The 14427-nt window shown below is 47.0% G+C and overlaps 1 protein-coding gene across 1 annotated transcript in view; it reads right to left on the reverse strand.

The window, feature by feature from the left end:
* Nucleotides 1–13550: 13550 nt before the first annotated feature.
* anos1b (anosmin 1b) overlaps nt 13551–14427 on the reverse strand; it is a 46503-nt gene continuing 45626 nt past the window's right edge. Inside the window, exon 15 of the mRNA XM_031313895.2 lies at nt 13551–14394. The gene's annotated coding sequence lies outside the window, so the exon portion shown is untranslated. The remainder of the gene's footprint in view (nt 14395–14427) is intronic.

Consider the following 14427-nt stretch of genomic DNA (forward strand, 5'->3'; position numbering starts at 1 on the left):
AAGAGAAGATTTTTGAGAATTTGCGTCTCCTAATGAGCAGAGAGCGCAATCAAACGCGTCGCCTCTTCTCTTCCAGAGCGAAGTGGCGAGCATGGCCTCAAATACGAGCTTTCGTGAGAGACACAGAGCTCTCGTCGCTACCAGATCAAATGTATGTAGCCCGATGCCTTGTTCGCATGAACACCCCGTGGCTGCACAAAGTTGCCAACATCCGCGGAGAAAACGGGGAGCCGGCTTACCATGTAGTCTCACAGAGCTTCAAGTGTAGGCGTCACGAGAGGGAGCCGGGACTGACGTGCGCCTGCCTCGGGGTGTACTGTCCTCAACACATATCCGTAGACAACCATCTGAAGGAGCTGATGAACATGGTCACGCCAAAGGGATTCGAGAACGAAGTCACGGGAAGCAGCAGCACGTCATCCACCGACACCAAGACCGACAACACCACTCCCTTCGAGTCCTCGGTCATAAACAAGTTCCTGTCGAACAACAGCGTCACCCTGGACCACATGAGACGGGCGTCCGTGGTCAGAGCCTACCTGTGTCTCGACCCGACATTCGGAGGAGGCTCTAGGTCCTGTGCCGGAGTGTGCTGTGCCGTGGAGCTGGCGGGTGGCAATCTAGTGGTGAGTCGGCTCGCACGTTCTCCCGGGGGCGAATCTAAGCCCGAGACCAGAAGATCGCTAAATACGTGTCCGTAATTTAAAGGTCTGTAGTTTTCGCTACGCTGCTGCGGTCCGTTGTTAACCACCGGCCTTAGGTCTAACAGGGTGCAGATGTATGCGCTTATACGAGCCTCGTCCTGTATCGTCAAGGTGGTCTCCGTGTCGGGCACGAAGCACGAGATCAGGTCCAGGGCCTGGGTCCAGATGCCGCATGTGCACTTGGAGTTTGAGAATTTCACCATCCACCCTGTTACCGCTAGCGAAATAATGGTGTGAATAGATCCTCTTGTCCGCACGCTCTCCTTGATGACGGCCATGTACTTTAGGGCTCCGCTGCGAATGGTCTCGGCCGACGCGAACGCCGCCAGCACCATATCACAGTACCCCTTCCAGTTGCAGCTCGAGATACACCTGTGCACGAACTGCTCTGGGACATGGTTTCCGATCGCGAGTGTTACGGCCCTGGACAAGTCGCTGGGAACGTGGAGCGAATCACACGTGTTTTTACCCAGGTCCTCGCTTGTTGTAAACGGCGACTAAAGTGTCGATCACGAGTATTCTAGCGGGTGAGAAGGACACGAGCTGACTGTACAGGTTTCTGAGCTGGCCGTGATCCATGTTAGAGTAGAAGAGTACGTTGCGATGGAACATAGTGAACACTATCATGAACTCGTACTGTGATATCAAGTACTCCCATGGTATTCCCATCACGTTTCAACTTGCTCTCGAGCCGCCAGACATGTGGGACGAACATGATGATGATGATGATGATGATGATGATGATGATGATGATGATACTTTGTGTTTGTAGTCAAATCCTCCTGGCCCTACAGTCTGTGTTATACCTTTCTCTCGTTGTCTGACACCTCCCTAATCCCCCTTCTGTGCCCTCACCACAGGTTATGGCCCTGGAGAACTGGAGATACGCGACTTGGATCATGTTACTCGTCTACAGCTCTCTGCTAAGCGCTCTGTCAGACTGCTGAAGCTTCTCATGCCCAGAGTCATGTGAAGAATCCCCGTGGTCATAGTATTTGAACAAAACACCTACGTCATGCCCTGGTTGATGTGAACTCTAATCGATCACTCGCTAGCACGCTCCGGTTCAAGGTGCTGTTCTACAGCAAGTGGTCACATATCAACAACAGTACATGCTAGGAAGCACGTGGAGCAAGCACCACCTCCGCTATGGTTCTCAGTAACTGTGTCGCGATCAATATAGAAACCTGTATTACTGTGACACCGTCATGTCCCTGGGCTTGGCATGTTATCCGAGGCCATAAAGAAAACTAACATACTCAATCGAGCATGGCCACCGCCAGGGTTCGGCTCAGTAGCAGATGGCTCCACTAAGGAGTGTCATGTACAGCGCTCGCAAAGGTGAGTCATTGCCACAGATATCACAGCGAGTGTTTGGAGACACGCGATGTGATAACATTGCCTGACCTAGGCTCGCCGCAAGACCACGCACAGCAAGGTAAAGTTCTCCTCGGGAATTGAGAGAAGAGCTGTCTACGGTCACTACACCGAGTCCGCTGAGGTACACGGTGACCACAGGGGCAAGAAATCTGTAAACGTAGAGTACACCAGAGACGACATGCTCTCGGCTTTCTGCTTCTGTGTCACACGAGAGCGAGATACCCAGCTAGACAGGTCTATCAGACTCGGCGGCGAGGTTATTGCAACTAGCATGCATGCATGTATGTATGTACTATGGTGTCGCTGTTTACTATGTTGCCGCTGTACCTGCAACTTGATCTGATATAAAGAAGTACACCATAGAGAGTCTCGGTTGTTGTTTTTATTGAGTAACTGTGTTACGACACACATCACGTAGCTAGTAACCTTCAGGTTTCATAAGCAATAGAACATGGCTCACGTAGCATAAGCACAGGCTGTGTCAAAGCCAAAAACACATTGAGTCACATACACAAACACAAGAAAGCACAACGTTTGACAAATTCAATCGTTTCACAGATCCTCTTCAAACACGACTCCTTTGGGCCGTTGATAGCAGTCGAAGAAGCGTACACCACTCGGTGTATACCAAAAGCCTGCACCGGATTCTTCGTGGAATTCTAGACCATTGCTGCGCCGATATGCAACCTCGTCTTTGTGACAATAACGAAGAGCGGCATCAGAATCTGAGTCTGAACAATAAGACTCTTCCGTGTCTCGGTCGGAAAAAGAGTCATCCGTGTCAGTCTCTCTGTCTGAAGAAAACACAGGGTCCTGGTCACCAGGTCCTTCGTACCCGGTGTCTGCGTCTTCATTGTACAACGCCTCGTTTTCGTCTGTAACGCTCAGGTCTCTCCGGTACCTGACCTCATTTTACCGAGTACCACGGAAATTGTACCTCCTTGGCACACGAGTAAGTAGAAGTTTTAGTGTTCCCCTGGTTGCAGTTCTGGTGTAAGGGCAACCTGACTGAGCGGGTCCATTCGGCTGCAACTTGTGGAATCTAGTGCGATGTGGTGTGACACCTGTGGCGTTGACTCTCACCAGACACCCGCGGCTGAATGGCGAGTCTGTAGCGAGCGTAAAGGAGCTAGCTCGTAGTTTGACGACAAGAGCCCGCGCTACAGTCAGAGATGGGCTACAGTCAATGTTGTAGTCGGTTCTAATTCCAGTCAGAGTTCGACTCCCCTTTATCTAACTCCAGAGCCTTTGGGCAAGACATCCACCATTGAGACAAGTAGAAACCTCCTCTCGGATGAATGTGCAAGCTCTGTGCACAGATGAATTAGCTCTTTGCCGGATATCACGGACTTCTTGCATCTGTGTCACACAAGACACGAGATACATAGCTGCTAAAGGTCTATCAGACTCTCGGCGGTGAGGTTTATTGCAACTAGCATGCACGCCTGTGTTGTGGTTTTGACTTGATCTGATGATAAGAAGTACACCATAGAGAGTCTTTGTTGTGTTTTTTTAAACTCATGTAATTTAAGCACAGGCTTTGTCAAACACACACACACACACACACACAAACTCATTATTTGGGCCATTGATTGCGGTTGGAGATCTTGATGTTGAAGTTGAGGTCACCGTCTGTATACCAACAGCCTTGAGGTCCACCTTCATTTTCTCGGTACTCTAGGCCATTGCTCCGGCAAAATGTAGCATATTCTTTGGTGAAATAACGAAGTGAGGGATCAGAATCTGAGTCTGACTGAGAAGACTCGTCCGTGTCTCTGTCTGGAGAACAGGGTCCTGGTCACCGGGACGTTCATACCCGGTGTCCGTGTCTCGATCGACAGAACGTGTACCTCGTTGGACACGGGTCTTCACCATGGGATCACCGTTTGCCACGACAACTGAACCTCGTGTGGCACATATTGAAGACCCTGTTACACCGTGTGCCACGACTATTGAACCTCTCACATATCGAAGACTTTGTGTTACCGTGTGCAATTACGATTGAACCTCCTTCGGCACATATCGAATCAGAATCAGAAAGGGCTTTATTGCCAAGTACGTTGCACATACGAGGAATTTGTCATGGTGTTGTTGGAGCATGTCACACATACAAATATAAGAAGGATAAAAAGATATAAACAATATAAGTATAAACATATACACACAGTACGTATTAATAACGATAAAACAAATTTAAATAAATAGTAAAATAAGTTAAACGGTAGTGAAAAGGGACGCTACAGCAGAGTAGGTACAGTGGCATGAGGAGCCAGAGTTGGGGTGTGGAGAGAGTCAGGATGGATTCCGAGCCTTGTTTAGAAGGCTAGTGGCGGAGGGGAAAAAACTGTTTATGTGGCGTGAGGTTTTGGTCCTAATGGACCTCATCCTCCTGCCAGAGGGGAGTGGCTCAAAGAGCTTGTGTCCGGGGTGGGAGGGGTCAGCCACAATCTTACCAGCACGCTTCAGAGTCCTGGTGGCGTATAGGTCCTGGAGCGGCGGCAGATTGCAGCCAATCACCTTCTCAGCTGACCGAATGACACGCTGCAGCCTGCCCTTTTCCTTGGCAGTGGCAGCAGCGTACCAGATGGTGATGGAGGATGTGAGGATGGACTCAATGATGGCTGTGTAAAAGTGCACCATCATTGTCTTTGGCAGGTTGAATTTCTTCAGCTGCCGCAGGAAGTACATCCTCTGTTGTGCTTTCTTGACGAGGGAGCTGATGTTCAGCTCCCACTTGAGGTCCTGGGAGATGGTAGTTCCCAGGAAGCGGAAAGACTCCACAGTGTCAATTGTGGAGCCACAGAGGGTGATGGGGGCAGGTGAGGCTGGGTTCTTCCTGAAGTCCACAACCATCTCCACTGTCTTTAGAGCGTTGAGCTCTAGATTGTTTTGCTTGCACCAGGTCACCAGGTGGTCAGCCTCCCACCTGTAGGCGGACTCGTCTCCATCAGAGATGAGTCCGATGAGGGAGGTGTCGTCCGCAAACTTCAGAAGCTTGACGGACTGGTGACTGGAGGTGCAGCTGTTGGTGTACAGGGAGAAGAGCAGAGGAGAAAGAACGCAGCCCTGGGGGGATCCGGTGCTGATGGTCTGTGAGTCGGAGACGTGTTTCCCCAGCTTCACATGCTGCTTCCTGTCAGACAGGAAGTCAGTGATCCACCTGCAGGTGGAGTCAGGCACACCAAGCTGGGAGAGTTTCTGCTGAAGCAGAGCCGGGATGATGGTATTGAAGGCAGAGCTGAAGTCCACAAACAGGATCCTGGCGTAGGTTCCTGCGGAGTCCAGGTGCCAGAGGATGTAGTGGAGGGCCAGGTTGACTGCATCGTCTTCAGACCTATTGGCTCTGTAGGCAAACTGCAGGGGGTCCAGGAGGGGGTCGGTGAGGTCTTTGAGGTGTGAAAGCACAAGGTGCTCAAAGGACTTCATAACCACAGAGGTCAGGGCGACGGGTCTGAAGTCATTAAGTCCTGTGGTCCTTGGCTTCTTAGGGACAGGGATTATGGTTGAGGTCTTGAAGCAGGCTGGCACGTGACATGTCTCCAGTGAGGTGTTAAAAATGTCTGTGAACACTGGAGACAGCTGGTCAGCGCAGTGCTTCAAGCTGGATGGGGAGACAGCATCCGGTCCAGCAGCTTTCCTGGGATTCTGTCTCCTGAACAGTCTGTTGACGTCCCTCTCGTGAATGGAGAGAGTCGTCACTGAGGTGGGAGGGGGGGTGGAGGTGGAGGGGACCTTTAAGGAGGGCATTGGTGGGGGGGCCCAGGACCCTGCTGAGGTGGGCGGGGTGGAGGTGATGCACAGTGGCTGCAGCTGTAGGGAGGTGTCGTGGGGGATGGTGTGAGGACTGTCCTTTTGTCTTTCAAATCGACAGTAGAACTCGTTCAGGTCGTTGGCTAGGTGTCGGTCATTGAAGGAGTGGGGGGTTTTAGGCTTGAAATTGGTGATCTGCCTAAGTCCTTTCCAGACAGTCGCAGAGTCATTAGCTGAGAACTGGCGTTGGAGCTTCTCAGAGTACCGATGTTTAGCCTCCTTCACTGCCTTGCTAAATTTGTACTTTGACTCTTTAAATCTGTCTTTGTTCCCACTCCTGAACGCCTCTTCCTTAGCCAGCCTTAACCTTCTGAGTTTGGCTGTGAACCAGGGTTTGTCATTGTTGTAACTCACCCTGGTGCTTGATGGAACACAGCAGTCCTCACAGAAGCTGATGTATGACGTCACAGCCTCTGTGTACTCATCCAGACTGTGGGTAGCAGTCCTGAACACATCCCAGTCAGTACAATCCAAACACGACTGGAGATCCTCCACAGCTACACTGGTCCACTTCCTTGATGTCCTCGCTACAGGTTTGCAGAGCTTTAGTTTCTGCCTGTAGGCGGGGATCAGGTGGACCATGACGTGGTCAGAGTGTCCCAGTGCGGCACGGGGGACGGCGTGATAAGCATCCCTGACTGTGGTGTAACAGTGATCCAGAATGTTCTCCTCTCTGGTCGGGCATTTAATATGTTGTCTATATTTAGGGAGTTCATGAGTGAGGTTCCCTTTATTAAAGTCACCAAGGACAATAACTAGGGAGTCCGGGTTGGTCCGCTCCACACACAGTATCTGGTCGGCAAGCATGCGCTGCGCGTCCTGCACGTTGGCCTGCGGTGAGATGTAAACACCGACCAGAATGAATGAATGGAACTCACGGGGTGAATAAAAAGGCTTACAGTTTATGGTGAAATACTCCAGGTCAGGAGAACAATACTGATGGATCACTGTCACGTCGTTGCACCAACCGCTGTTGATGTAGAAACAGATACCTCCACCTTTAGTTTTGCCGGAGAGAGCCGTGTCTCTGTCCGCTCTGAAAAGCTGGAAGCCTGCCAGCTGCAGCGCAGAGTCCGGTATTAATCCACAGAGCCACGTCTCCGTGAAGCACAAAGCAGCAGATGAAGAAAAGTCCCTGTTTCCACTCAACAGCAGTTGTAATTCATCCACTTTGTTGGGCAGAGAGCGCACGTTAGAGAGGAATATTCCAGGTAACGGTGTGCGTGATCCTCACTGGCGGAGACGCACCAGCGCACCGGCCCGTTTCCCTCTCCTCCGGCGTTTCTCTGCGTGAGCAAAGGTGAGCGCACCTTTGACCAGAATGTCCAAAATTTCCAGTGAAGGGAGAAGAAAAGTGGGAAATAAGTCTGATGGTGTTGTTGCCCTGAAGTTCACGAGCTCTTCACTTGTGCATGAGATACGGGTACCATCGCAAGAAACAAAGTTAAAACACAAAACAAAACAAAACAGAGCGCTCCAACACACCGTGTCGCCATTCTGCGGCGCCATCTTTAGGTCAAAAAATGAGTGGTGGTCAATAATGTGTCACGTCATCCACAAGCGAACGTCATCCACAAGCGACAGCAGTCGGCGGGGACGAGGCAGCCGGCAGCTGCCTTCAACCTCCTACCTAACAGTCGGCTCTATCGCCTAGTTTTTATTATACTAATAAAGTGTTTTTAAAACCAAAGATACATTTTTACGTGTAAGTAAGTATTAGCCTCACGCTAATTTATCAAGACTAGGCCTACCGGCTAAACTAACGCTAGCTTCATGGCAACCTCTACACCTGGCGAGTCCCCACTCCCCCTCAGGATTTCCTCGTTGTTCAATAATACAAACAAAGAAATTGCTGACCTCAGGGAAGATGTTCGTCGGCTTTCCGAGGACTTAAAAACCAAAGATGCTTTGTTAACCGCCTGCTTGGACGTGGCTCATAATCAGTCGCTCCGGATCTCATCTCTCTCGGCGGCCTTCCAGGATACCGCGCCATGGGACCCAGCTGCCTGCCCACGCCCATCGTCCTGCTCGACACCGGTTATCAAGCCACCCTGGACTGAGGTGGTTTGCGGCCGAAAGAGAGCCTCGGGTAGGGCTCCATCGCCTCCTGCCCTCAGCCTCTCCAACCGCTTCAATGCTTTGTCGGAGTCGGAGCCGGTGGTGGCCAGTGCGGCTCACCGGGCTCGCCCCGCTTCAAAGCAGACTGACCAGCCGTCGTCACGGAAGACGATTGCTACCGCGCGGCGAAAGCTTCTGAGGGATGCGGTAGTCAGACGGTCCGGTGGCCTACACTGCCTGGATCGGCCAAATGACAACGTTCCTCAAAAACAATCTCCACAACCGAACGGTAAGCATTCTTCCTCTTCTTTTCCCTGCCCATCTGAAACCGACACTGACTGTTTTGCTCCCGTCACCGGCTACCCACACCCCCCCACTCCTCGTCCGCTCTTCCCCCTAACCACAGTAATTATTGGGGACTCCATCACTAGAGACCTACGGTTTCATAATGCTGTCACACACTGTTTTCCCGGAGCCAAAGTTGCAGACATCCTGGCTAAAGTTATGGACCTGATACCCTCATTTCCGACCTCTATCAAACGCATCGTGGTCCATTGTGGACATAACGACATGTCCACTCGGATTCAGGAGTGTGAGCGCACAAGGCGAGACTTTACCACTCTCATTGAGGCTTTAAAAAGCACTGGGAAGTCGGTTTTTATTTCGGGCCCACTTCCATCTCTAGGTCGCGGATCAGGCCTCTTTAGCAGACTACTCTCCCTTAACACCTGGCTCCAGCTCACATGCAGTATTCACAGGATAGGTTTTATTGACAACTTCAATCTGTTTTGGGAACGTGGCTCCCTGTTCAGCAGGGATGGGATTCATCCCAATACACGCGGAAGCCAGATGCTACGTGGAAATTTGCACCACGCCCTGCATACCCAGACCTCTGATTGACTGTTTACATCCCGTAAACACTCCCACAAGCACACTGACCAGACACACTCTCCCAAAGTCAATAATCAGAGATACAGCGCTATACGCCCCTCTGTGCTCCCTTCAGAGCAATCACCCATTCATAATCCCATAACCACCGTGTCTGTCCCCCGACTGAGACCGTTTAAACCAAACGCTAACAAAAGAGGTGCTATACTAAACAACCTAATTGGAATTAAAACAACCACTGCAACGACAGAACAGAATAGGAAAATCAAATGTGGACTATTAAATATTAGATCTCTGTCATCGAAAGCATTATTGGTAAACGAATTGATATCAGATAACCACATTGATTTATTCTGCCTCACCGAAACCTGGCTGGGCCATGACGAATATGTTAGTTTAAACGAAGCCACTCCTCCCAGTCATAATAATACCCAAATTCCACGAGGCTCAGGCCGAGGAGGGGGAGTTGCAGCCATATTTGACTCGAGCCTGTTAATTAATCCTAAACCTAAACTAAATTATAACTCGTTTGAAAGCCTTGTTCTTAATCTTCAACACCCAACATGGAAAACAGTACAGCCAATTATATTCGTTGTTGTTTACCGAGCACCAGGTCCATATTCTGAGTTTTTATCTGAATTCTCAGAGTTTTTATCATGCGTAGTCCTTCAATCAGACAAAGTACTTATTGTAGGTGATTTTAATATCCATGTGGACATTGAGAGCAATAGCCTTAGTACTGCTTTCAATTCACTGCTAGATTCTATTGGTTTCAGTCAGAGGGTGCATAAGGCCACGCACTGTTTTAACCACACCCTCGACCTTGTGCTAGAATATGGCATCAAAATTGACGATTTAATAGTATTTCCGCAGAATCCTTTATTATCAGACCATTTTTTAATAACTTTCGAATTCCTACTACCAGACTATACGAAATTAAATAAAAGTTTCTACACTAGATGCTTATCTGACAGTGCTATAGCTAAATTTAAGGAAGCTATTCCAACAGCACTTAACTCAATGTCATGCCTTAATATAACAGAGGACTGTTATGTTAACTCTAGTCCCTCCCAACTTGATAACTTTGTAGACGCTGCTACGGCCTGCCTACGGACTACTTTAGACTCGGTTGCTCCTCTCAAAAAGAAGATGATGAAGGAAAGGAAACTAGCACCTTGGTATAACTCCCAAACTCGCAAATTAAAACAAATCTCACGAAAACTTGAAAGTAAATGGCGTTCCACCAAACTGGAAGAATCTCGTGTGGATTGGCAAGATAGTCTAAAAAATTATAGGAGGGCCCTCAGAAATGCCAGATCAGACTATTACTCAACACTAATAGAAGAAAATAAGAACAACCCAAGGTTTCTTTTCAGCACTGTAGCCAGGCTGACAGATAGTCACAGCTCTATTGAGCCATCTATTCCTATAGCTCTGAGCAGTGATGACTTCATGACCTTTTTTAATGATAAAATTATAACAATTAGAGAAAAAATTCATCACCTTCTGCCCACAGCTTCCAACGACTCACCATTGGGCGCAGGAGGGCTAGAGAGAACGATAAGACCTGATACTTATTTAGACGGCTTTTATCCTTTAGACCTCCAACAATTAATGTTAAGGGTCTCTTCAGCTAAGCCAACTACCTGTCTCTTAGACCCCATTCCAACGAAGCTACTTAAAGAAGCACTACCTGTGGTCAACACCACATTACTAGATACGATCAATATGTCCTTATTAACGGGTCACGTACCGCAGTCTTTTAAAGTAGCTGTGATAAAACCTATTCTGAAAAAACCCACCCTCGACCCTGAGGTCTTAGCCAACTATAGACCTATATCTAACCTCCCGTTTCTCTCCAAAATCCTTGAGAAGGTAGTCGCTAATCAATTGTGTGACTTTCTGCATAGAAATAGTCTATTTGAAGACTTTCAGTCAGGATTTAGAATGCATCATAGCACAGAGACGGCACTGGTGAAAATCACTAACGACCTTCTAACTGCTGCTGACAAAGGACTTGTCTCCGTACTTGTCTTATTAGATCTTAGTGCTGCATTCGACACTATTGACCATACCATCCTCTTACAGAGACTGGAACATTTAGTTGGCATTAAAGGAATCGCACTAAGCTGGTTTAAGTCCTATTTTTCTGAGCGATCCCAATTTGTTAATATTAACGATAAACCATCCAAATACGCTAAAGTTAGCCATGGCGTTCCTCAAGGCTCAGTGCTTGGACCAATTCTATTCTCTTTATATATGCTTCCTCTAGGCAATATTATTAGGAAACACTCAATTAACTTTCACTGTTACGCAGACGACACCCAATTATATCTGTCAATCAAGCCAGACGAAAGCGGTCAGTTAGCTAAACTTCAAGCGTGCATTAAAGATATAAAATCCTGGATGACCCACAATTTTCTGATGTTGAACTCAAACAAAACGGAAGTTATTGTGCTGGGACCCAAGCACCACCGAACTTCATTATCTAAATATATAGCTACCCTAGATGGTATTGCCCTGGCCTCCAGCACTACTGTCAGAAATCTAGGAGTCATTTTTGACCAGGATCTATCCTTTAACGCCCACTTAAAACAAACCTCAAGAACAGCCTTTTTCCATCTTCGTAACATTGCCAAAATCAGGAACATCCTGTCTCAAAACGATGCTGAAAAACTAGTCCATGCATTCGTAACTTCCCGGCTGGACTACTGTAATTCTTTACTATCAGGCTGCTCAAATAAGTCCCTCAAGACCCTCCAGCTGATCCAGAATGCTGCAGCACGTGTTCTGACAAGAACTAACAAAAGAGATCACATTTCTCCTGTATTAGCTTCTCTGCATTGGCTTCCTGTAAAATCCAGGATTGAATTTAAAATCCTTCTCCTGACCTACAAAGCACTAAATGGTCAAGCACCATCATACATAGAAGAGCTTTTAGTACCTTATTGTCCCACTAGAGCACTGCGCTCCCAGAACTCAGAGCTACTTGTGGTTCCTAGAGTCTCTAAAAGTAGAATCGGAGCCAGAGCCTTCAGCTACCAGGCTCCTCTCCTGTGGAACCAGCTCCCAACTTGGGTTCGGGGGGCTGACACCGTCGCCACATTTAAGAATAAACTGAAAACCATCATCTTTGATAAAGCTTATAGTTAGGGAGTGAGGAGTTGCAGCATAGTAGAGTAGAGTAGAGGGAGGCAGGAAGTACAAGCCCGTTCCGGCAGGGGAGAGTACGAGCCCGGTCCAGGGCCCCTCTCTTTAGCCTGCCTCTCTTAGTTATACTATTATAACTCTAGACTGCTGTGGGAAGCTCCTTCCAAGGACACAATGAGCCGCTCCCTCTTCTCTCTTTTCACTTGTCTCCTTTTGTGTGCATCTTAGTCCCAGAAATGCCTGTTACTAACCTAGCTCTGGGGAGTTTTCTCCCCGGAGTCCCTTTGCTTCTTTTCACCCAGAACATCGCCTTGGAATTGGGTGGCACCTACACCGGGGTCCTGGGTGCAGCTGACGCTATGGACTTACTACACCCTGCTACGCTCTGCGTTTCCCCGCAGTGTCCGACTGCGTCCTGCCGCGTCCAACCGCGTCCACCCAGGCTGCTGTGCCACACTACACCCCGTAACGCCCTGCTGTGCCCTACTATGACATGAACTACTATGACTACCATTGTGATCACTGCTTCACTATCTTTATTATGACTATTATTGCCACCATTCACCACTCCCCCAACTGGTGCCGTCAGACACCGCCTACCAAGAGTCTGGGTCTGTCCGAGGTTTCTTCCTAACAAAAAAAAGGGAGTTTTTCCTTGCCACTGTCGCAATAGCTACTGCTAATGCTTGCTCTTGAGGCAACCACTGTAATAGTTGGGGCTTCGTAAAGTACAGAGTTTGGTCTAGACCTACTCTATCTGTAAAGTGTCTCGAGATAACTCTTGTTATGATTTGATACTATAAATAAAATTGAATTGAATTGAATATAATAACCTTCAAATTCCGCTTCATGTCTTTCCTTTTAATCTTCTTACTTCGACTTCTTACTTTTACTATTTATTTATTTAGCCATAAAATATCGCAGCCGTTTTGAATTTGAAAAGAGACGACAAGAACATCTACAACAATATACCTGTTTAAATTGTAAATGTAAATGCATGTAAATTAGTCTGTGTTGCCATAGAAAAAAAGGAAAATAGTGGATTAAGAGAAGGAAAACAATGGCAAAATATGATTTTAAATATAATGCTAAATATGATACAAACTGTTATCATAATTTCTAACCACCAGATCACTGACACAACACACAATGTATCTTGATAATCTTTAATTACAAAACACTAAAACAGGAAAACAATAAATAAAACTAAAGGTCAAAAAGTAAAGGAATTAAGTACAGAATTATCAACAGTAACATGTCATAGAGGTTGCATAGAGATAATTAACATTATAAATAGGCCTACTGGTGGCTTGACACCAGTAATTTCCCACCTTTTCAAAGTAATGCCATGACTTTTGTTAACAAAGAAATCTACTACAGGTATATATTTACTGTGTAAAAATGACACATATTATTGTTTAGTGAAAGGGGTGTACCATGTGGAGGATGGTCTGGCAAAGTGAGACTAGGTGTACCATAATGCAAAGTAATGATGCACTAGGCACAAATACGTCAAACAAGCAAATTCAGACCAATTTGAGTGAAGAATTAGCTTTTTTTAACATATGAATAAAATATTAAAATATATTTGAGCTTAATTCAAGGCTTTAGCTCACCAACTCAGAGCCACTGGCTTCAAAAATAATGTAGCAGATTATGCATTAAAATAAACACAGTCAGTCTGTTGCTATACATTTCTATTTGTACACAAGGTCAGTGCTGTATCATTCTCTACTTGCATGATCAAAAACAACAGGCATTATAAGTCTCTTTACAAGTGTCATTTGGCTCAAGTGATGTCAGATGCTTAGAAATGACCTGATCAGTCCCATCTAAACACCAAACATGTATAGATGCAGCCATGCAAGGAGTCTGACTTTTCACATACATGTCCTGCATTGCTGCGGCGCTGTGGCACTAATGCCAAGTGGAGTCATTTGGAAAATGCTTTTAATACAAAAATAGAAAAAAATATGGTTAAAGGATACGCATTTCTAGACTAACTGTAAATACATAGTGCTTTTTTAAACTGGCACCATGTACAGGTACAGGTTTTTTTTTTGTTTTGTTTTTTACAATTTGTACAAAACAATGTTGACTTAGGCCTTAACAGCTACCAAATTAATGGTTGACTAGATGAATGATTGATTTTTTTTCTATTTAAAGCGAGCTCACAACCTTCATGATGTTTGAAAAGTGATTAAAGTATTGGGGGGGGGAGTCAGAGTAGGAAATACCGTTCATATATGACAGTGATCTACTTTACAGAGAAACATTCTTTATTTTACAGCTTTGGTCATGTTTTCTGCACTGTAATGAAAGCAATTGTGGAAGACAGAGGAGAAGTGGATGTTGGTGTAGATGACCGTGATGCAGAAGACGGTGACAGCTGTGGGGTTTGTGCCTAGAAGAGATGATTGGTAGGATTAAAATGTAT

Source organism: Sander lucioperca, chromosome 11, assembly GCF_008315115.2.
Source record: "Sander lucioperca isolate FBNREF2018 chromosome 11, SLUC_FBN_1.2, whole genome shotgun sequence".
Lineage (NCBI taxonomy): Eukaryota > Metazoa > Chordata > Actinopteri > Perciformes > Percidae > Sander > Sander lucioperca.